Source organism: Ovis aries, chromosome 6, assembly GCF_016772045.2.
Source record: "Ovis aries strain OAR_USU_Benz2616 breed Rambouillet chromosome 6, ARS-UI_Ramb_v3.0, whole genome shotgun sequence".
NCBI lineage: Eukaryota > Metazoa > Chordata > Mammalia > Artiodactyla > Bovidae > Ovis > Ovis aries.
In genome coordinates, this window is record NC_056059.1 from 113,193,264 (window position 1) to 113,217,653 (window position 24,390).

A 24,390-nucleotide genomic window follows, 5' to 3' on the forward strand; every position below is an offset into this window, starting at 1 on the left:
TATAAGAAAATGCCAAAGACTAGGTGGCTTAAACAACAGACATTTATTACTCACAGTTTCAGAGACTGTAAAGCCCAACATGATCAGCTTGCTGATTAATTCATTTTTAGAGACAGCCCTCCACCAGACTTGTAGGCAGCTGCCTCTTCCTATGTATCGCATAGGAGAGAGAGAGAAGGAGAGTATTCTCTTGTTTCTCTTCTTACAGGGCACAAATTCCATCACAGAGGCCCACCCCTATGACCTCATCTAAACCTGATCACCTCCCCAAGCTCCCACCTCTAAATACCATCACACTGGGAGCCAAGGCTTCAGCTTATGAATGTTGGGGAGATACAATTCAGTCCATAGAAGTTATCAATACATGTAAACTGGTTTGCTCTGCAATTTACTTCTTTTCTCTTTTTCTGTAAGGTTTAGGTTTAAATATTATGCTAATCTCATAGAAAGAGAGCTTCAAAAAGGGTTTTATATTTCCGTGTGCTAGAACACTTTAGGTTGGACTGGATTAACCTCTTCCTTACAGATACAGTATAATTGTCCTGTGAAATCATTCGAGATGCTTGTTTGGGGGGTATAGCACTTTGAATGTCGGAGAAGGCAATGGCACCCCACTCCAGTACTCTTGCCTGGAAAATCCCATGGACGGAGGAGCCTGGTAGGCTGCAGTCCATGGGGTTGCTAAGAGTCGGACACAACTGAAGCGACTTAGCAACAGCAGCAGCAGCAGCAGCACTTTGAATGTGCTCATAGATTTAATGTACATTAATGATACATAATGCTTCATTAGCCTTTATTAAGTCTTCATGTGTGGGACCCTAGCAAAACCCTTGAAAGACCCTAGAAATCCATCTACTCGGTCATATGGTTTTTGTGCAAAGTAGTGTTTTTAATCACAGTTGGCTAAGGCCTTTTGTGAAGGCCTCTTTCTTTTTCTTACTTCTGTTTTATTTATCTATTTTTGACTGCACTGGGTCTTCATTGCTACACATGGGCTTTCTCTAGCTGCAGAGACTGGGGCCACTCTCTAGTTACGATATGTAGGCTTCTCATTGCACTGGTTTCTCTTGCAGAACATGGTCTCTAGAGCATGTGGGCTTCAGTAGTTGCAGTGGGCAGGCTCAGTAGCTGAGGCTTATGGGCTTAGTTGCCTTGTAACATGTGAGATCTTCCTGAACCAAGGATCAAACCCATGTCCCCTGCATTGGCAGGTGGATTCTTTACCTCTGGACCATCGGGGAAGTCTTCAAATGTGTCTTTCCAAGCTGATTTCTATGTCACTCTTCTGGTTTTGGCTGGTGATGTTGGAGTGGCTGCAGGCAGTTTTGGGGATCTAGCTGAGGGGAACACAGTAACCTCGGTAATGTGCCACTCAGATCCATCTTTCAAGAAAAGACTCACAAGAAGCATAGTCAGGAGACAGTCTCTGTCTGTCTTCTCCTTCACAGTCTATTTTAGACATAAAGAGACTTCTTGCTCAAGATCACTCCTCTCCTAGGACAGCCCTCTTCTCCAGTGACTGAGTGAGGAGGCATAGAGGGTCTCAGGCACTCAGCTCACTGCTGAGCCATCTCTAAGGCTCTCAGCATCACAGACTCTGTGCTGTCCTGCTTGCTCCCCACTCCAGATGTCTATCCCTAATGAACACCTTGCACCCCTAACTGCCTCCCAATATCTGCCCCTGAAGAGTCTAATCTGAAATAGGAAAGTAGAAATCAGTATGTATTTCAGTCAGTTCAATTGCTCAGTCATGTCTGACTCTGTGACCTGTGGACTGCAGCACACCAGGCTTCCCTGTCCATCACCAACTCCCGGAGCATGCTCACACTTATGTCCATCCAGTCAGTGATGACATCCAACCATCTCATCCTCTGTAATCCCCTTCTTCTCCCATCTTCAATCTTTCCCAGCATCAGGGTCTTTTCCAGTAAGTCAGTTCTTTGCATCAAGTGGCAAGAGTATTAGAGTTTCATCTTCAGCATCAGCCCTTCCAATGAATATTCAGGACTGATTTCCTTTAGGATGGACTGGTTGGATCTCCTTGCAGTCCAAGGGCCTCTCAAGAGTCTTCCCCAATACCACAGTTCAAAAGCATCAGTTCTTCAGCACTCAGCTTTCTATATGGTCCAACTCTCACATCCATACACAACTACTGGAAAAACCATAGCTTTGACTAGATGGACTTTTGTCAGTAAAGTAATGTTTCTGCTTTTTAATATGCTGTCTAGGTTTGTCATAGCTTTTCTTCAAAGGAGTAAATCTTAATTTCATGGCTTCAATTGTATTCTGCAATGATTTTGGAGCCCAAGAAAATAAAGTCTGTCACCGTTTCCATTGTTTTCCCATCTATTTGGCATAAAGTGATGGGACTGGAAGCCATGATCCTAGTTTTCTGAATGCTGAGTTTTAAGTCAGCTTTTTCACTCTCCTCTTTTACTTTCACCAAGAGGCTCTTTAGTTCTTCTTCGCTTTCTGCCATAAGGTCCGCCATAAGGGTGGTGTCACCAGCATATCTGAGGTTCTTGGTATTTCTCCCGGCAATCTTGATTCCAGCTTGTGCTTCATCCAGTCTGGCATTTTGCATGATGTACTCTGCATCTAAGTTAAATAAGCAAGGTGACAGTATACATTTAGTTTGTTTTTAATGGAATACCACACAGATACAGAGACACACACGCACTATGGATCTTCAGTCACTTCTGTGTATTATCTGTATGTGTGTGTGTGTGTGTGTTTGACGGCACTGTGTCTTTGTTTGCTGCCTGTGGGCTTTCTCTAGTTGCATTGTATGGGTTTCTCCTTGTAGTGGCGTCTATTGTTGCAGAGCACAAGCTCTAGAGTATGTGGGCTTCAGTAGTTTCAACATGTGGACCCAGTAGTTTGGACATGGAGGTTTAGTTGCTCCAAGGCATGTGGAATCTTCCCAGAGCAAGGATCTAGCCTGTGTTACCTGCGCTGGCAGGAAAATTCTTAATCATTGGACCATCAAGGGAGTCTCTCTGTGTACTGCTTTGTTCTTGCTAGCTCATATGGTAGCAAAATCACTGCAGATGGTGACTGAAGCCATGAAATTAAAAGACACTTGCTCCTTGGAAGAAAAGCTATGACAACCCTAGATAGCATTTTGAAAAGCAGAGACGTTACTTTGCCTATAAAGGTCTGTAAACTCAAAGGTATGGTTTTTCTAGTAGTCATGTATGGATGTGAGAGTTGGACCATAAAGAAGGTTGAGTGCTGAAGAATTGATGCTTTTGAACTGTGGTGTTGGAGAAGACTCTTGAGAGGCCCATGGACTACAAGGAAATCCAACCAGTCCATCCTAAGAGAACTCAGTCCTGAATATTCATTGGAAGAATTGATGCTGAAGATGAAACTCTAATACTTTGGCCAACTGATGCGAGGAATTGACTCATCAGAAAAGACCCTGATGCTGGGAAAGATTGAAGGCAGGAGAAGAAGGGGATGACAGAGGGTGTGGTGGTTGGATGGCGTCACTGACTCAATGAACATGAATTTGAGCAAGCTCCAGGAGATGGTGAAGGACAGGGAATCATGGCATGTTGCAATCCATGGGGCAAAGTCATATCGCACTGTAATCTCTGCTGTTTTTTTCATATCGGATGCCAAGTAAGTATATCTAGTGGGAAGCGGAAGGACACTGTAAGTCACCATGACTGAGCGATAGAACAACAGTAACAAGCTGATATGGTGTATAGAAACGGCTTACAATTCCCTTCCACTTCCCACTAGATATACTTACCTGGCATCCGACATGAAAAAACAGCAGAGATTACCCTGAGATATGAGCTTGCCCCATGGCACCCTATTCTAGAAGTATCTGGTATGGAGAAGAAATAAAGTTTGAACTGTATAAAGCCAGCAGCTCATCTGTGGGAGTTTCCTGTCAAACATTTACCTTTGTAAGCAAAGAATTTCTTTCCAGTCAGTACCAAGTCAAAATGAAAGATTTCTCCTGGGAGGAAAATACTCAGTAATGTAGCATATACATTTATAAGAGTACTACACTTAAAAAAAGAATCAAAGTGTGCAGAATAGAACATACCAAGGACTTCCCTGGTGGTCTGGTAGTTAAGATCCACCTTCCAATGCAGGGGACACAGGTTTGATCCCTGGTCGGGGGCTAAGATCCTACTTGCCATGGAGTATCTAAGCCCAGAGGACAGCAGATCCTGAGCGCATGCCACAGAGATCCTGTGTGTAGCAACTAAAACCCGATGGAGACAAGTAAATAATGTTAAGAAACAGAACGTACCAGGATCCTCATGTGTAGGACACACATCAGAAGCAGTAGTGAAAACAGAAAGTATATCTGCATTTTGGTTCTGTCTTCTGTGAGAAGACACCTTAGCAAAGCTGGGAGGTTGCAGACAAATGTCACGCCAAATTACCACCAAAAACTAAAAGAAACTGAACAAAAAAAGCATTCTACCGACAAGACTGCGCTTACTTATCAGTGTGTCAATGCATCTAGCTTATGAGTAATTCGGTTACGCAGTTACGCAGCTCAGTGGAACATAACAGTAATTTAAAAATGCATTTGAATTGTTCTGGGGCTTCCCTGGTGACACAGCTGGTAAAGAACCCACCTTCAATGTGGGAGACCTGGTTTTGATCCCTGAGTCGGGAACATCCCCTGGAGAAAGGCTACCCACTCCAGTATTCTGGCCTAGAGAATTCCATGGACTATACAGTCCATGGAGGCACAAAGAGTCAGACTCGACTGAGCAACTTTCACTTTCACTTTTTAGGTAATGACGAACATCAATCCAAACAGTGTTTAAGATTAAACACTGCAGAGGAAATCTTAAAATACCTGAAAACACATATCTTGTATATTAAAGAAACTTAATAGCTGTTTTCCCAAATTTTCCAACCATCCTGAAATGTTTTTATATTTTCAGTAATGAGCTGGGAAATTGAAAGACATTGAAAGAGACAATAACAAAAAACAAATTTAGATAAATATTGCTAGAAGAAATAACAAATTGATTTCTTGCCTTTCTGTAGAGAGTGGTGCTCAAAAATCATTGCTATATGAAGAGATCACAAAGTCTGTAGAACTGTAGAAGAAAATGTATTATAGACAAATAAATTAAATTTTATGTTATTTATCCAAGCCTTGCAATATTTGGGTTTGGTGTTTTTAACTTTTCCTTTTTTCATTTCCAATAAGTGCTTCCTTTCCTCTTTTTTGTTTGCTTCAGAAACTTGTATATTTTTATAAAGAGAGTGACCAAATTGCTTAATTATTGCGACCACAAAAACCAGAATCCACTTCTGATCTTACAGGTGTGTGTTTGTATATGTAAACACATATGTCAGCATCTAATGGCCTTTGGTGTTCTGAGAATTTCTATTTCTTCTGGGGTCAATTTTAGTGATTTGTTTTTCTAGATAATCACTTATTACATTTAGTTTATTCACCTTTTCCAACTTATTTGCACAGTGTTGAGCAATGTAGTTTATAATTTTTCTGTCTGTAATAATTTACCTCTTATGGTTTAATTAGAATGTACTTTCTGGCTCTCCTAAGTTATGCAATAAATATATCTACTTATTGTGCCCTTTCCTTAAAAACTCAGCTTTTCTCTCTTAGTTCACCAATATATTGAAAGAATTACTTTCTGCTCTTATTTCCGTCAACAGCTTTTGTCGGGCATGACTTTTCTAATTCTTTCGTTTTCACCCATTCTTTGTTTTAAATGCGTTTGTTTTATCAATACATGGTTGGGTTTTGTTTTGTAATTCAATTGTATTTTTAAAACCAAAGTATTTAGCACTACTAAAGTGGGGAATAGGCATAAGATGTACTGTAACCAATATTTTGAAATAACTGTAAATTGAAAATAACATTTAAAAGTGTATAATGAAAAAAAATTATGACATTTGGCCTATACGTAGTTACTAATATGTCTGATTTGTTTAGTTTTAATCTTGGCTTTATGGCACATTTTCAATTTTCATAGATTTTCTTTAATTTTTAAAAAACATTCTACTATATTGTGTGTGTTACAGTCTTTTGATCATTTAGAAGGTTTGTATATTCTGCTAGCACAAGGACAATTTCTGTACAACCATAACAATATAATATATTTAAGCCTTTTCTTTTTTTATTTTTTAATTGAAGTATGATCACTTTACAGGATTTTGTTGTTTTCTGTCAAGCAGCAGCATGAATCAGCCGTAGATGTACATATGTCCCCTCCCTCTTGACCCTCCCTCCCATCTCCCTCCCCTTCCCACCCCTCTAGGTCTAGGTTGATACAGAGCCCCTGTTTGACTTCCTTGAGACTCCTTATCAGCATCAATTGAGTTTCTATTCTAACAGTGACAAAATTGATACATGACCACATCTTCCCTTGCCCCATCCTCCAATTTTAGTTGATTATAAGATATTTTTAATAAATTATCATCTTTAAAGGACATATTTTTACTCTTGGTTATAAAGAACAAGGAAATGAACATACAGTTCTTAATTTTTTTCTCACCCTTCTCTCCCAACTCATGTAATTTGCATAGTTTGCACACTGCTAATATTAATAGCATTTATATGCTATACTGATTTTTATTTAGTCTTTATTTTACTTCTAAGCATAATACTATGAGTTTCTTTTTATGGATTTCTGTGCTATGGATTAACATCTCTTGGTTGGCTAAAAATCATACTCCAGTAGCTTCTTCAAGAAGGGGTTACAGAAACTACATGTTCAAAAATGCTTTCCTGATGCTTTTTGTATTTGAGCTAGGTATGAAACTAATGGGTCCTATTTTATTTCCTTGAAGGTATCATTGTCCTCATGGTTTAATATTGAATTATGCTTTTTTTTTCTGACACAAAAGAAATGCATTGGGGGAAATGGGGTTCCCAAAGTCTCAGAAATTCAAGTCAATAAATTGGTCACCCATCTCTTGATAGATTGAAACCTGAAACCTGACGCAGTTTGGTTTCTTCCCAACTGATATTCTGTAATCTGGACCCAAACCCAATGTGCCCCTTTTTAAAAATACCAGCTGACTTGAATTAGCAAAGTGGCATATTCAGTTCAGTTCAGTTGCTCAGTCATGTCTGACTCTTTGCGACCCCATGAATCACAGCACACCAGGCCTCCCTGTCCATCACCAACTCCCAGAGTTCACCCAAACTCATGTCCATCGACTTGGTGATGCCATACAGCCATCTCATCCTCTATCGTCCCCTTCTCTTCCTGCCATCAATCCCTCCCAGCATAAGAGTCTTTTCCAATGAGTCAAGTCTTCTCATGAGGTGGCCAAAGTATTGGAGCTTTAGTATCAGTCCTTAAGGCAATGGCACCCCACTCCAGTATTCTTGCCTGGAAAATCCCATGGACAGAGGAGCCTGGTAGGCTGCAGTCCATGGGGTCGCAGAGAGTCAGACACGGATGAGCGACTTCACTTTCACTTTTCACTTTCATGCATTTGAGAAGGAAATGGTAATCCACTCTGCTATTCTTGCCTGGAGAATCCCACAGAGCCTCGTGGGCTGCGGTCTATGTGGTTGCACAGAGTCAGACACAACTGAAGCAACTTAATAGCATTCCAAGGAACACCCAGGACTGATCTCCTATAGAATGGACTGGTTGGATCTCCTTGCAGTCCAAGGGACTCTCAAGAGTCTTCTCCAACACCACAGTTCAAAACCATCAATTCTTTGGTGCTCAGCCACCTTCACAGTGCAACTCTCACATCCATACATGACTACTAGAAAAACCATAGCCTTGACTAGACGAACCTTTGTTGGCAAAGTAATGTCTCTGCTTTTTAATATGCTATCTAGGTTGGTCATAACTTTCCTTCCAAGGAGTAAGCGTCTTTTAATTTCATGGCTGCAATCACCATCTGTAGTGATTTTGGAGCCCTCCACCCCCCGCAAAAAAAAAAAAAAATCTGCCACTGTTTCCCCATCTATTTGCCATGAAGTGATGGGACCAGATGCCATGATCTTCTGAATGTTGAGCTTTAAGCCAACTTTTTCACTCTCCACTTTCACTTTCATCAAGAGGCTTTTAGTTCCTCTTCATTTTCTGCCACAAGGGTGGTGCCATCTGCATATCTGAGGTTATTGATATTTCTCCCAGCAATCTTGATTCCAGCTTGTGCTTCTTCCAGCCCAGCGTTTCTCATGATGTACTCTGCATAGAAGTTAAATAAGCAGGGTGACAATATACAGCCTTGACATACTCCTTTTCCTATTTGGAACCAATCTGTTGTTCCATGTCCAGTTCTAACTGTTGCTTCCTGACCTGCATATAGGTTTCTCAAGAGGCCGGTCAGGTGGTCTTGTATTCCCATCTCTTTCAGAATTTTCCGCAGTTTATTGTGATCCACACAGTCAAAGGCTTTGGCATAGTCAATAAAGCAGAAATAAATGTTTTTCTGGAACTCTCTTGCTTTTTTGATGATCCAGCAGATGTTGGCAATTTGATCTCTGGTTCCTCTGCCTTTTCTAAAACCAGGTTGAACATCTGGAAGTTCACGGTTCATGTATTGCTGAAACCTGGCCTGGAGAATTTTGAGCATTACTTTACTGGCATGTGAGATGAATGCAGTTGTGCGGTAGTTTGAGCATTCTCTGGCATTGCCTTTCTTTGGAATTGGAATGAAAACTGACCTTTTCCAGTCCGGTGTAACAGGTTTTTTAAGAGAAATTTTTAAATAAAATGTGCTGATTTATTTGGGGCTCTGCTGAGTCTCATCGCTGCCTATGGGCTTTCTCTATCTGGGGCGAGCAAGAGCTACTCTCTAGCTGTGGGCACGGGCGTCTCATTGCAGCTGCTTCTCTTGTTGAGGAGCACAGGCTCTAGAGGCTGTGGGCTCAGGACTTGTGGTGCATGAGCTTAGTTGCTCTTCAGCCTGTGGGATCTTCTCAGGTCAGGGATCACACCTGTGTTCCTTGAATTGGGAGGTGGATTCTTAACCTCTGGACCACCAGGAAGGTCGCTGCGGTTTTTGTGTGTGTGTGTTGTTATTGTTGTTTGTTTTTCTAACTGCCTATTTTCCAACTCAAATTCCCTATTAAAAACATCTAACACAAATCTATTTCAATGAGGGCCCGCCTCCTATCTTTTGAGGCTGTTACTTTCTGTATTAAAGCTTGCACTTCTTCACTCCCCTACATAGCCCCTGGGATCCATCCAACCATAGGTCTTTACTCACACCATTTGTACTCCCTCCTTCACCCCATCCCAAACCTGCTCTGTTAAACCAGACGCCCTAGATTTAATCTGGTGACATTGCCTTTCTCCCCGGACTCCACTTATCCTGCAAGCAAAAGACCCACGTGTAATTGCATGCTTTTCCGAAGCAGAGCCTGGCAGAAGTCTTGCATTCTTTCCCCTTGATGTGTCTCTATTTTGACACCTGTATTACTCTTCAAGGCTTCTCCAACTGGCTCCTTGGCTTTCATTTCCCTCCACATCTCATGTGGCTTTTTTGAGTAACCGAACTGCCACTTTCTTTTTTTTCCCTGGAAGAGGATAACTGATTTAATTACTTCATAATGGAATGCATTTTCTCTTGCAAAACTGATTAGTTTCTCAACTGCATCTAGGAAATGGAAAAACAGATAACTCTGGCATTGATTACCGAATGGCCATATTTCCTTGGTCCTATTCTGTGATAGGGGAAAAAAATTAGTGAATTTGGCAAAAAAGCAATCTGGCTTTGATCCCGGCATCATCGCTTGCCCATGATATTTCTTTGGGAGTGCGCACATTCAGAGATTTGATTGCCTTGCTGGAGCTAATGATTTGTGTCTTGTGTGCTACACAAGGTTATCACGGGGATCAGGCGAATGAGCAAAAGTGGGAACCATTTTGAAATTTTGGTGGATTGTATAAACAAAAGCTCTTGTCATAGAGGATAGTTCAAATCAAATTTGTAACTCCTATCCTAGCCTTTTCCTTTCATCAATTTTCATTTGTTTGTTTTTAATGGACAATATAAGCTGGCACGGTGCTAAAGAATCCACCTGTCAGCGCTGAAGATGCATCAGACATGGGTTCAATCCCTAGGTTGAGAAGGTCCCCTGGAGTAGGAAATGGCAACCCTCTCCAGTACTCTTGCCCAGGAAATTCCATGGACAGAGGAGCCTGGTGGGCTAGAGTCCATGGGGTTGCAAAGAGTCAGACATGACTGAGTGACTGAGCACACAACACACTATACTTCTACCAACAAAATCAGTGAAAGCTACTGTTTAAAGTTTCATAAATGATAAACTCCAGAGAAGGCAATGGCACCCCACTCCAGTACTCTTGTCTGGAAAATCCCATGGAAGCAGCAGCCTGGTAGGCTGCAGTCCATGGGGTCGCTAAGAGTTGGACACGACTGAGCGACTTCACTTTGACTTTTCACTTTCATGCACTGGAGAAGGAAATGGCAACCCACTCCAGCATTCTTGCCTGGAGAATCTCAGGGATGGCGGAGCCTGGTGGGCTGCCATCTATGGGGTCACACAGAGTCAGACACGACTGAAGCGACTTAGCAAATGATAAACTCAACATATTCCAACTTTTGCTGAATTTGTGTTTGACACACCCTCTCCCAATACCATCAAATTTTAATCAGCTATCATCCTTCTAAATGGTGAGTCAGACACTTATTTCTTTAATATAAATTTAGTAATGAACTTGCTAGCTATGGACTATAATAAGCTGTGTGTCTGGCCCTGGATAAATTTCAACTCAGCCTTGTTGCAGTGGGGCTCAGGAAGGGGTGTTTGTTCTATCACAAAGCTGGACTATTAAGCTTCAGCTTCTTTGGTTCAGTGATGGTAATTCTAATGAATGATAATGGTTATATTAAGTTTTTCTGGAGCTATATATTTAAAAATATTGATTTGTTGGCTAGCCTTGGTCTTTGTTGCTGTGTGGCTTTTCTCTGGTTGTGACAAGCTGGGGCTACTCTCTAGCTGTGTGGTTGGGCTTCTCATTGCAATGGCCTCTCTTGTTCAGTGCACAGGCTCTGGGGTGCATGGGCTTTAGTAGGGGACACTTCAAGGCTCTAGAGCACAGGCCCAATAATTATGGTGTACAGGCTTTTTTGGCCCATGGCAGGTGGGATCTTCCTGGCTCAGGAATAGAACCTGTGTCTCTTGCATTGGCAGGCAGATTTTTTACCACTAAGACACCAGGGAAGCCCCTGAAGCTATGTATTTTAAGGAATTAAGGGAATTTACATGCTTGAAATGCATGGCCCATGGCCCTACTACTATGAGGTTTATTTCTCTTTGTGAACCTGTAGGTGTCACCTTATTTTTAAAAGAACTTGAAAAAAAATGCTTTATTTTTTAAAAACACATTGTTGCTTCTGAGTTAGATTTTTAAACTTTTCTGAAAGTCAGTGATCTCTTAATTGATTTCAAAAAGTAACTTCAAAAAAATAAAATAAAAAGTAACTTCCATTGCATGGTATTAACAGTAGAAAAACATGAAGATATTTAATACCTGTAATCTTAGTTTATAAAATAGATATTAAAATTTTTTTGTATATGTTTCTTCAAAAAACATACATATATGCACTTGGATTTTTTTTTAATGAAGTCTTTACTAAATCCTTCATCCAAGACTTTTAATTTCTTTTTAAAATTTTAAAACAAAAGAATATTTATTATAGAAAATTTGGGAAGAAATTTAAGATGTTTCAAATCATCTATCAAGACATCTTCAAGAATTGAAAATGACAGATTTTCAACTGAAGAATATATTTGCAATAGGATTAATTGACAAATGACTAGAATAAGGATATTTCAAGGCATCATAAATTTATGATAAAAAAGACAAAAAAGGCTGAATGAAAAATAGATTTAAAGAGTGTGAATAGGGATAAAACAGGAGCAGAAATATAAATGGCTAAAAATAATACAAAGAGATGTTCAATCTTCACAGTAACTGGAAAAATGCAAACCAAGGTAAAAATAACATTTTAAACCAAATTAATTGACAGTCTCTTCTTTTTGAAAAATTTACAGTAAAAAAAATGTAAAAGTGTAAACAATGCCATGTTTTGGAGATGTGGATCAAAGGGAATTCTTGTATATAGCTGTTAAGAATAAAAACTGGTATAGCAATTTTAGAAAGTAATGTGGCATTTTCTTTTAAAGGTAAACATTTGCTTACCCCACCAATCAGCAATTTCCCTTCTTGGCATATACCCACGAGAAAATCTTTAACATGTGTACTAGGAGATGTGCACATGAATGTTTCTAGTAATACTATTCAAAATAGCAAAAAAATTGAAATGTTCCACACTTCATTGCCAAGAAAATAGATAAACTGTAGTATAGTCACAAAATACACTTTCATCCAGCAGAAAAAATTAGTGCACGATATCTATGTATTACTATGTATTAGGGGAACCTAATATCATACTGTACTTGGGAGGTGCAAACCATGGTGAGGAAAAGGGGGCTGCAGCAGCAATATACCAGAGTGAAAACAAATAAACAACCACGATCCACGCATGGACCAAGGATGACAGTGCGGCAGAGCTGAGGGTTATAATCAATACAATTTTGTGCACACTGGTAACACCTGTCAGAAGATTAATTATTCTATTTTTGAATAAAGAAAGAAAATGTAACTGCTTCCCAGGTGACATTTCAAGTGTGTGCATGCTAAATTGCTTTAGTTGTGTCTGACTCTTCGTGACCCTACGGACTGTAGCCCTTCAGGCTCCTCTGTCCATGGGATTCTCCAGGCAAGACTACTGGAGTGGGTTGCCATGACCTTCTCCAGGGGATCTTCCCAACCCAGCGTTTGAACCCACATCTCTTGCATCTCCGGCATTGGCAGGAGGGTTCTTTAACACTAGCACCACCCGGCACACCTTGGTATTTTAAGATCACTTACTAAATATATGATTCAAATACTCCATGTTTCTTGTCCTGGCTTCAATCCTGCCCATCAGTAATTTATCTTAAGTAGTTCCTTTCATTACCTGTCAACTTCTTTCTTCTTTAAAAAATTAATTTATCTTTTAGTTGAAATATAGTTAATTTACAGTGCTGTTAGTAATAGTTTTAGGTGTACAGCAAAAAGAAATGGTACAAAGCAACTGATCAATTTCTTTCTATCCCCTTTCTTTGGATATGGAAGTCTTTCCTATTTTTAAAAGCCCAATTCAACATTTTCACTAAAACCTTCCTAATCAAAGTCTATCTTTCAGTACTTCCTCAGTGGTCCAGTGGCTAAGACTCTGCACTCCCAAGGCAGTGGGTACAGGTTTGATCCTTGGTTAGGGAACTTGAGCCCACATGCCACAATTAAAGATCACGCATGCTGCAAGGAAGATCAGTGATCCCAAGTGTCACAACTAAGAGCTAGCACAGCCAAAAAAAAAAAAAAAAAAAAGAAGTCTTTCTAAGAGCAGACACATAAGTGTAATAGAAATAAAAGACACAGGGATATCTTAGGAAGAGCGTGCATATGTGCTTAGTCACTTCAGTTGTGTCCACTCTCTGAGACCCTATGGACCATGGCCTGCCAGGCTCCTCTGTCCATGAGGTTCTCCAGGCAAGAATACTGGAGTGGGTTGCCATTTCCTTCTCCATAGGAAGAGCACAGGACTGAAATAAATATGGCATTTGATTGATGCGTATGCCCCAGTGTCTTACACACAGTTCTACTCAAAATTTCAGTCCCTCCTTTCCATTTCTTCCCTTCTTCTGCATTCCCACAAAGTGTTGCTATTAAGCCCTCTTTTTGGGAAAAAAGAAAAATCTGTCTGCATTATTTGTATGAAACTTACTAGTATTTTCCAAACTGTAAGTACTTTAGGAGGCCAGGACCATTCTTGTAGCAGATACTGTTGGTGCCTCCTGAGACCTGGTGGGATGCCCTGCGGGTGGTCGTGCCCAAGCCCCAGCTGCTGACAGCACTGTGGCTCCACTGCCATTTTCTCTAAAGGGTTGCCTTCGAGCAGCTTTAACTGCTTTAGAGTTAGATCTTCCTCGCAGCAGCCAGCAGCCAATGACTTCTGATGCAGGAGCCGCAAAAGACAATTGCCTTAGAGAAGGACAAAGCCTGTGGTGCAAATTACCCTCTGGAACATCCCCCTGGGAAAAGATTGAGGCTAGACTTGACCTTGCTGGGCTTCTTCCTCCCTCTCCTTCTTTCCTTGCTCCCTTATGTGGTCTCCAGAGAGCACACCATCAGTAAAATCACTTACAGAGAAATTCTCCTCTCAAGCTCCAGGAAACCCAACCTAACACCGTTATTTACTAAAATTTGTATCATCTAGAATGTTGAGCACAATGATTGGAACAAAATAGAACTAAGTGCCAGTTTGTTGAATTTATTAGTGATTTTGTATTAAAGTTTGCTAGAAGGATGTTGGTATGTGTGTAAGAGAATTTTTTCATTCTCTGTGCTTTTTTTTTCCTTTTATAGGTAAATGTATCCAAGGACTCTTGATTGTTAAAAACAAGACTCATTTCAGAATAATTTAAGCACAAAAGATAATGTATTGGTGCCCATAACTGCAAAGTCCAAAAGCAGCCCAAGTCACCGTGGGTTAATGAGACTTTTAGGCACAGCTGAAGCCAGGGGCTCAGATGTTGGCATTTTTCATTTATCCCCCTTTTCTGCTGGCCTCTGTGTTTTTGTTTTTTGTCTTGTCCTCCTCCACTGTGTGTGGTTTCCTTCATCTGGCCCAGAAAGGTGGCTGTACACAGCTTCAACTTACTGCATCCTCACTCCTTATGAGCCCAGAAGGAACAAACCTTCTCTTTCTTCGAGGAGCCATATATAAAATCCCCCAAAATATTGTCTGACTAAACGCCCATCTCTAAATAAATTACCATGGCCAAGTCATCTAGGCAGCAAGCAAACTTGGGTCAGTCCCGCTGTTGTGGTGATAATGGTTGGTCAGTCACTGAGTCCTATCCAACTCTTTATGACCCCATGGACTGTAGCCCGCCAGACTCCTCTGTGCTTGGAACTCTCCAGGCAAGGATACTGGAGTGAGTTGCCATTTCCTTCTCCGGAGGATCACCCTGAGTTAGGGATCAAACCTGAGTCTCCTGCATTGGCAGGCGCATTCTTTACCACTGAACCATCTGGGAAGCTCTGTTAGTACCACTAGATTTGTCTATTAGATAGTAAGATTTGAAAAGATGGAGAAATAAGTTTTGGCAGTGACCTAAGAAGTTGAAAGTGCAAGAGATTAGGAAACGTCCATGAGGGAGAGAGGAGGGTAGAGGCGTCGTGTAGGAGCTGATGACACACACATGTATGTGTGCATGCGTGTGTATTGTACACACATGTTACATGTATGTGTGCATTCATTTTCCTTCACACAGACAAAGGCATGGGTCTCACTGGCAGTCAGAACAACAGAACTCTGAGGATAAAGGTAAACTTGAACACCACTTAATTAAGAAGGAAAAGAACTTGTTATTTCACTCATCAGTGGTTTATGAGTATCGCTGTAATTAACAAAATAAAGACAAAGAAATTGAGACTTAGATTGTGCATTCATCTTTTTCTTCCTGAAGGTCGTTTTATTGCAAAACCATAAACACAGCACACACCTGAAATCATATAAGCATATGATCCTCTCTAACCATTAAAAGTGTGTCTTCTTGTCTTGGTGTCAATCAACTGGGAAATAGTGTTGTAAGAATTCAGGGGTTAGGAGGTGCTGGATTCTGGGCTGGGGCTTTTGACAATTAAGGGAACCAAGTGGAATCTTCCTCTTCCCCCTGGGAATGTCCCACTTTGGGACAAGAACAGAGAAATAAAAACAGTAAAATTTAAAACTGAGCTGTTTAAAATTAAAATTTAAAACTTTGTCAAAATCTTTTTTTTTTTTCTTGTTCCTATCCACTTGACATCATATATTCGTTTTTATTGCTGGGTAATGCATTATGAAAAACACAGTGGTTTAAAACACCCTGAATCTGTTATCTCACAGTTGCAACAGGCCAGCAATCTGGGTGGGGTCAATTGGGTTCTCTGCATAGGGTCTCACAAGGCTAAAATCAATGGCTGCATTTTTAAAAATTTATCTTTTAAAAAATATATATTTATTTTTAATTGGAGGATAATTGTTTTAAAATATTGTGCTGGTGTCTGCCACACATCAGCATGAATCAGCCATAGGTATACATATGTGCCCCCCCGCCTTGAAACCCCCTCCTACCTCCCATCCCATCCCACCCCTCTAGGTTGTCACAGAGCATTGGGTTGAGCTTCCTGTATCACACAGCAAATTCCCACTGGCTATCTATTTTACACACAGTGATGTATTTGTTTCAAAGCTACTCTCTCAATTCTTCCCACCCTCTCCTTCCCCAGTGTGTTCACAGGATCTGTTCTCTATGTATCTCCACTGCTGGCCTGCAAATAGGTTCATCAGTACCATCTTTCGAGATTCCATATGTATGTGTTAATGTAGGACATTTGTTTTTCTCTCATATTTATCTGAGGCTCAGGCCATCTTCCCAGCTCACTGGTTGTGGCCAAGTTCATTTCCATGAGGTTGCATGAATGCCTCCCTGTTTCTTCCCAGTGGGGGCTTCCTATCAGGCCACAGTCACCTGGGCCCATCCACAGGCCCACTTACAACATGGCAGCCTACTTCCTCAAGACCAGCCAAAGAATTGCTCACACCCCAACTTTCTTTTCAAGAAGCTTTTTAAAAGCTCCATCCTTAAGTCTCACCCACCCACAGCAATCTCTTTCTTGGTTAACTCAAAGTCAACCCATTTGGGATTTTAAATTCTCTTGCAAAATATCTTCACTTATGTCATGTAAACTGCTCATAGGATGAAACCCATTGTATCTAGTCTTGTTGTTCAGTTGCTTAGTCATCTCCAACTCTTTGCAACCCTGTGGACTGTAGCCTACAAGGTCCCTCTGTCCATGGGATTTTCCAGGCAAGAATACTGGAGTGATTTGGCATTTCCTTGCCCACAATCAAGGGAGAGCATCTTCATCAGGGGTTTGGAAAACCTGGGGGCTATCTCAGAATTCTGCCTACCATAGTACAATGATCCGATGTGACACCATGTTAAATCTGAGTTTCAGATAAGCCACGAGTAACTTTCTGGTATGATTTTTCCTACACACTCTTAATTCTGGAATGCTCCAAAATATCTAAAATGGGTTTGTAAGATCAAAGGCTCACCTACACAGGTGATGTGAATGAGTAGAGCAGGCCAAGTAGGAACTACAGCTAGCAGTGGTGCTCATGCCCAGGTGAAGGAGGCCAGGCCCCCACCACACCAGCTGCCTGTGGTCATGAAGACTCATAGGCCAAGTGGAAGGAACTTCTGATTCTTTTTTTAGGAAACAGAATTTTTACTTCCCTTTCTGCTTGAATTTTTCCATTGATCACAGTAATCCAAAAATTTCAAACATATTTCACAAGCTATGCAAAACATGTTTATGGACTGTAGTTTGGCCCCTGGAGGTCAGTTTGTGACCCATAATCTAAAATCTGGGGACTTCCTTGGTGGCCAGGGGCTAAGACTTTGCCTTCTAATGAGGGAGGTGGGGGGTGGGGTGCAGGTTCAATTCCTGATTAGGGAGGTAAGATCCCACAGGATTCATGGCCAAAGAAAACCATAAAACAGAAACAATATTGTAACAAATTAGATAAAGACTTTAAAAATGGTCCACAAGGAAAAAAAAAAAAATCTATAATCACCAAAAGAGAAGTCTGAAAAAACCTTCACTCATCCATGCAGGTAACTTTCACTAGGCCTGTTCACAACATTCTTCCATCCAAAGCTCAACATATTTGCATCCCTTTACGTCTTCACTTCTTTTAGCCCCCGAGCTTCATCTCTTAAACAAAATTGATTTACCCCAACAGAAAAGTGATTTAAAAGTCCTACCAGGCATCCATAACATCAGGAAAGAGCTAGATTTACAAACCCTCCAAAATGTACAGTAAATGCCAAATGAAAGCTTTCAACTTACCAATCTGTGTTTATAGGAAGCATAAATCAGTGATGAGGATGGAATGATCCTGACATTATTATGATCAAGTTTTCATCTTTTAATTTGTTTTGTTTATATTTTCTTGCAAGCTTGACCTTCTCTTTACAAGTGGACTTCTGATTTTGATGACCATTTAATAATAATAGTCTTATAAAAACTCAGCTGGTGGAGGTTTGGTTTAGGTATTCAAGCTCAGGGTATATTATAATTTAGAGAGTCAGTGAGACATCGCAGGGATTATTTCTAGACAGTTTTTTTGGATTTAATCCTGAGGGTCAGCGTTCCCATAGGAGAGCACATGTACCCTTGTTGGCACACCAGGTCACTTTAAAAACGTGAAAAATCAGTATTTACATATTCTAATTTTCCTTCATATTTAAGGAAAACAAAACAAATGAATAAACAAACAAACCTGGCACATGGAAATGGAAATTTAATGAAGATTATTGCTTAGGACAAGGGTCAGTTTAAATTTTGAAAAGCAAGTGAATGTAAAAAAGATATTAAGAAAAGCATTGTGAAGATGATACGAAAATACAGCCAAAAATCGTAAAGTTGGGAGGCACAGGATGGAGGTGAGAGGAATATTGTTCTAGAGTTAGACATGGAATCCACAGTCTGGACAGTCCATGAAGTCAGCCTGAACACAGGTCTGGATCAGCTAGGGAAGGGCCTGGATGCTCTAGCACAGTCTTCTACTTTGCACGGTTTGTTTTCTCGTGGAACAGAATACTCTTTGTGGTGTGTCATGGAGTTTCCCTGGTGGCTCAGTTAGTAAAGAATCTGCCTGAAGATTGATCCCTGGGTCAGGAAGATCCCTTGGAGAAAAAAAAATGGCACCCCACTCCAGTATTCTTGCCTGGAGAATTCCATGGACAGAGGAGCCTGGCAGACTACAGTCCATGGGGTCGCAAAGAGTCAGATACGATTGAGCGACTATCACTTTCACTTTCATGATGTGTTGTGGGTTTTGACTTTAGGATGTGTTTTCTCTGGGGATTCCCTGGTGGCTCAGATGGTAAAGCGTCTGCTTGTAGTGTGGGAGAGCCGGGTTCCATCCTTGGGTTGGGAAGATACCCTGGAGAAGGCAATGGCAACCCACTCCAGTACTCTTGCCTGGAAAATTCAGTGGACTGGGGAGCTTGGTAGGCTACAGTCCATGGGGTCGCAAAAAGTTGGACATGACTGAGCAACTTCATTTTCACTTTCACTTTCACTTTCACTTTTCTCTGGGGAGTCTCAAATTTTTGACTCAGAAGCCATTAAGGACCTGACTTTTACTGAAGGCAAGATGCAGACTTTATTTATTTTTTTAATTTATTTATTTTAATTGGAGGCTAATTACTTTGCAATATTGTTGTGGTTTTGCCATACATTGACATGAATCAGCCGTGGGTGTACATGTGTTCCCCATCCTGAACCCCACTCCCACCTCCCTCCCCATCTCATCCCTCAAGGTCATCCCAGTGCACCAGCCCTGAGCACCCTGTATCATGCATCGAACCTGGACTGGCAATCTATTTCACCTATGATAATATACATGTTTCAGTACTATTCTCTCAAATCATCCCACCCTCGCCTTTTCCCACAGAGTCCAAAAGACTGTTCTTTACATCTGTGTCTCTTTTGCTGTCTCACATATAGGGTCATCATTACCATCTTTCTAAATTCCATATATACGTGCTAATATACTGTATTGGTGTTTTTCTGTCTGACTTACTTCAATCTGTATAACAGGCTCCAGTTTCATCCACCTCATTAGAACGGATTCAAATGCATTCTTTTTAACAGATGAGTAATATTCCATTGTGTATATGTACCACAGCTTTCTTATCCATTCATCTGCCGATGGACATCTAGGTTGCTTCCATGTCCTGGCTATTACAAACAGTGCTGGGATCAACATTGGGGCACATGTGTCTCTTTCAATTCTGGTTTCCTCAGTGTGTATGCCCAGCAGTGGGATTGCTGGGTCATATGGTAGTTCTATTTCCAGTTTTTTTTTTTTTTTTTAAGAAATCTCCACACTGTTCTCCATAGTGGCTGTACTAGTTTGCATTCCCACCAACAGTGTAAGAGGGTTCCTTTTTCTCCACAGCCTATCCAGCATTTATTGTTTGTTGACTTTTTGGTAGCAGCCATTCTGACTGGCATGAGATGGTACCTCACTGTGGTTTTGATTTGCATTTCTCTGACAATAAGTAATGTTAAGCATCTTTTTGTGTGTTTGTTAGCCATCTATATGTCTTCTTTGGAAACATGTCTGTTTAGTTCTTTGGCCCATTTTTTGATTGGGTCATTTATTTTTCTGGAATTGAGCTGCAGGAGTTGCTTGTATATTTTTAAGATTAATTCCTTGTCAGTTGCTTCATTTGCTATTATTTTCTCCCATTCTGAAGATTGTCTTTTCACCTTGCTTATAGTTTCCTTTATTGTGCAAAAGCTTTTAAGTTTAATTAGGTCTCATTTGTTTATTTTTGCTTTTATTTCCATTACTCTGGAAGGTGGGTCATAGAGGATCCTGCTGTGATTTATGTCAGAGAGTGTTTTGCCTATGTTCTCCTCTAGGAGTTTTATAGTTTCTGTTCTTACATTTAGATCCTGAATCCATTTTAAGTTTACTTTTGTGTATAGTGTTAGAAAGTGTTCTGGTTTCATTCTTTTACAAGTGGTTGACCAATTTTCCCAGTACCACTTGTTAAAGAGATTGTCTATTCTCCATTATATATTCTTGCCTCCTTTGTCAAAGGTAAGGTGTCCATACGTGTGCGGATTTATCTCTTGGCTTTCTATTTTGTTCCATTGAGCTCTGTTTCTGTCTTTGTGCCAGTACCATACTCTCTTGATGACTGTAGCTTTGTAATATAGGCTGAAGTCAGGCAGGTTTATTCCTCTAGTTCCAGTCTTCTTTCCAAAGATTGCTCTGGCTATTCCAGATTTTTTGTATTTCCATACAAACTGTGAAATTATTTGTTCTAGTTCTCTGAAAAAGACCGTTGGTAGCTTGATAGGGGTTGCATTGAATCTATAGATTGCTTTGGGTAATATACGCATTTTCACCATATTGATTCTTCCAATCCATGAATGTGGTATATTTCTCCATCTATTTGTGTCATCTTTGATTTCTTTCATCCGTATTTTATAGTTTTTTATACATAGGTCTTTTGTTTCTTTAGGTAGATTTATTCTTAGGTATTTTACTTTTTTCATTGCAATGGTGAATGGAATTGTTTCCTTAATTTCTCTTTCTATTTTCTCATTGTTAGTGTACAGGAATGCAAGGGATTTCTCTATGTTAATTTTATATCTTGCAACTTTACTGTATTCATTGATTAGCTCTAGTAATTTTCTGGTGAAGTCTCTAGGGTTTTCTATGTAGAGGATCATGTCCTCTGCAGTGAGAGTTTTACTTCTCCTTTTCCAATCTGGATTCCTTTTATTTCTTTTCTTCTCTGATTGCTGTGGCTAAAACTTCCAAAACAGTGTTGAATAGTAGTGGTGAGAGTGGACATCCTTATCTTGTTCTTGACTTTAGGGGAAATGCTTTCAATTTTTCACCATTGAGGATAACGTTTGCTGTGGGTTTATCATATATGGCTTTTATTATGTTGAGATATGTTCCTTCTGTGCCTGCTTTCTGGATGGTTTTTTATCATAAATGGATGTTGAATTTTTTTCAAGGGCTTTCTCAAGATGCAGACTTTAGTGGTAACAAGTCCTCTGGGGGCGATTTGCAGCTCTGGGGGCCTCACAAGGCCAAGTCTACACTCACGTCTAGGGACCCCATCTCACCCCAGATTTCAGTGAGCAAGAATCTTTAAGCAGGCCTTTCCCACTCTCTCAGCTGAGATGTCCCTCAGGCAGTTTCCCAAAAAGCCACACAGAGAGTTACCACCTGGCCCAGTGATTCCACTCCTAGGTATATATCCAAGAGAAATGCTAGCCTCTGGCCACACAAAAGCTTCACACAGATGTTCACCTTGTTATTGACAAGAGCCAACTGTGGAAACAGCTTTGCATCAAAAGATGATTGGATAAATACAATGCAATATATCCATGCAAGGAACATTACTAAGCAAGAAAACAAATAAAATACCAACATGTTTTACAGTGAGAATGAGCCTTAAAAACATGTGTGGTGAGAGAAGTCAGTCACAAAAGGCCACATACTCTATGATTCCACTGACATGAAATGTTCAGAACAGGCAAATATATTTAGAGACAGAACATAGATTCTTGGTGACCTAGGACTGGGGAGTTGGGGTGACATGGAGAATGACTGCTAATGGTTATGGAGTTCTTTCTGGTGTGATGAAAATATCCTAGAATCAGTGGTGGTGGTGAGGGTGCAACTTTTGTAAATATACTAAAAACTATTGACTTGTACACTTTAACTGACTGACTTGAATGGTAAGTGAGTTACATCTTAATAAAACTGAAAATTTTTGTTTAAAGCACATCATCTCATGGCAAAGAGATCACAAACTCTTAACTCTCATTTTCTGCTCAGAATGGCATTTCAAACTCCCCCCCGCTGCCCCCCCCCCCCACCATCTACCACCCCTCTCCGACCCCGCCCCATCTATTGTTGGCATCAGGTATGTGGTGTGGGATGCAGAGAGGAGTAAAGAGGAGTTTGGGGCTGAGGTTGGGGAAAATGAAGCTCCAGGATTCTTGGGACTGAAATTTTTTTGGAGAAGGGAGGCAAAGAAGATGTATTTAGAACCAGGAACCCCAAACTTTCCAAATTGAATAGCCTTCTTTTCTGTAAGAGAAGGAAAGGGAAACTTTCGACCATAAAGAGAAAAAGCATCCTTAAAGCAACTCCTGTTTATTACAGAAATGTAAACAAGTCAAAAAGAAGCCCATAAATTATAGCCATAATTTATCTCATGCAAAGATAATCACCATGTGGACCCATATTCAAAGAATCGTATATGTTAAGGGGATTTATCATATTTAGCATTATCATCTCATACCACCTCACAAAAGAAAAGTTATTTTGTTGCTGTTTATTGATGGTGAAAATCCCTAGGGTCAGAGCTGAGGTTCAAATGCAGTCACTGGAAATGTAGTCACGCAGGAGTGTCAGTGACTTATTCAGACTCTAGAGGATGTTTGTGTGCTTTGTGCACGTGTCTTCTTCCCCTGTTGCCCACCCGCCTCCACCTGCCCGGGTCCACCCCCATGCACAGTGGGCTGTGCAGCTCACACAGTCAGGAGCACATAGGTGCAACCTTTCCTTTAGAACATGTGCCACGCATCTACTATGTTGAAGGCCCTGTGCCCAGGTACTGAGTACGCACTTGTGAAATTTTAAAAATAAAATAAAAGGAGAAATCCAAAGCAGATATCATCCTTATTTTCTTGGAGTTTATATTTTAGTAGGGGAAAGCCTACTCTATTGGGAGATGTTTCATATGTGAATTTTTTTAACTGAAACCTAATTTTTAAAATTTGCTAGTGAATCTCTTTTAAAGTAATGAATTAGAGTGGATTCAACTTTATTTGTGGGAAACATCCCTCTCACTGACACTTGGAATTCGCCGTCTTGGGTGAGAGAGAATGGGATTAGTTACAAGGAGAACATAGGAAACTGTAGCGAGGAGCCTCGCGTTTCTCCCAGAGCAGATGAACATTTTCTGCTGTAACACTCTATCATAACTGACCAGAAGAGAAGCAGGAAGCACTGCTTTCTAAAGTCATGTGGTTCTGTGGGCTGACACATTGCCCACAGAATGTACTATGGACCTTTTGCAAACACTTTCTACTGTAGTTCTTGAGAGCAAAATGATCTCCATTGCTATTGGCAAAGGAGGAATGGAACAGGTATGATTGTGGCAAGTCCAGAGAATCTTGTCTAAGGGGGTCCTTGGGCCAGGCATTCCGATACAGATAGGACTCAGAACAGCCTGTACCTGGTGGGAGGTCATGGCTGGAGTAGGGCAGCAAATGGGCTAAGTTATCCACAGACACACCAGGAGATCCCTGGGTTTGATCCCTGGGTCGAGAAGATCCCCTGGAGAAGGAAATGGCAACCCACTCCAGTATTCTTGCCTGGAGAATCCCATGGACAGAGGAGCCTGGAGGGCTATAATCTATGGGGTTGCAAAAGAGTCAGACATGATTGAGCATGCACACACTATATGATCCACAGACACAGTACAATGTTTGCCTCACAGTCTGACTGGCTGTTCGCTTAGGATAAAGATGGTTTGTCCAGTAAAGAAGGAAGTGGGAAGATGTCATTCCAGGCAGATGAACAGCAGGTACAAAGGCAAATGTGCATATGTGAAGAATTCAAAGAATCTGCAGAACCAACCAGAGAGACACAGGGCCAGAAGGCTAGTTGGGGGCCGATTAAGAAGAATCAAAAGCCACATTATGTTTGGATTTAATCCCAAGA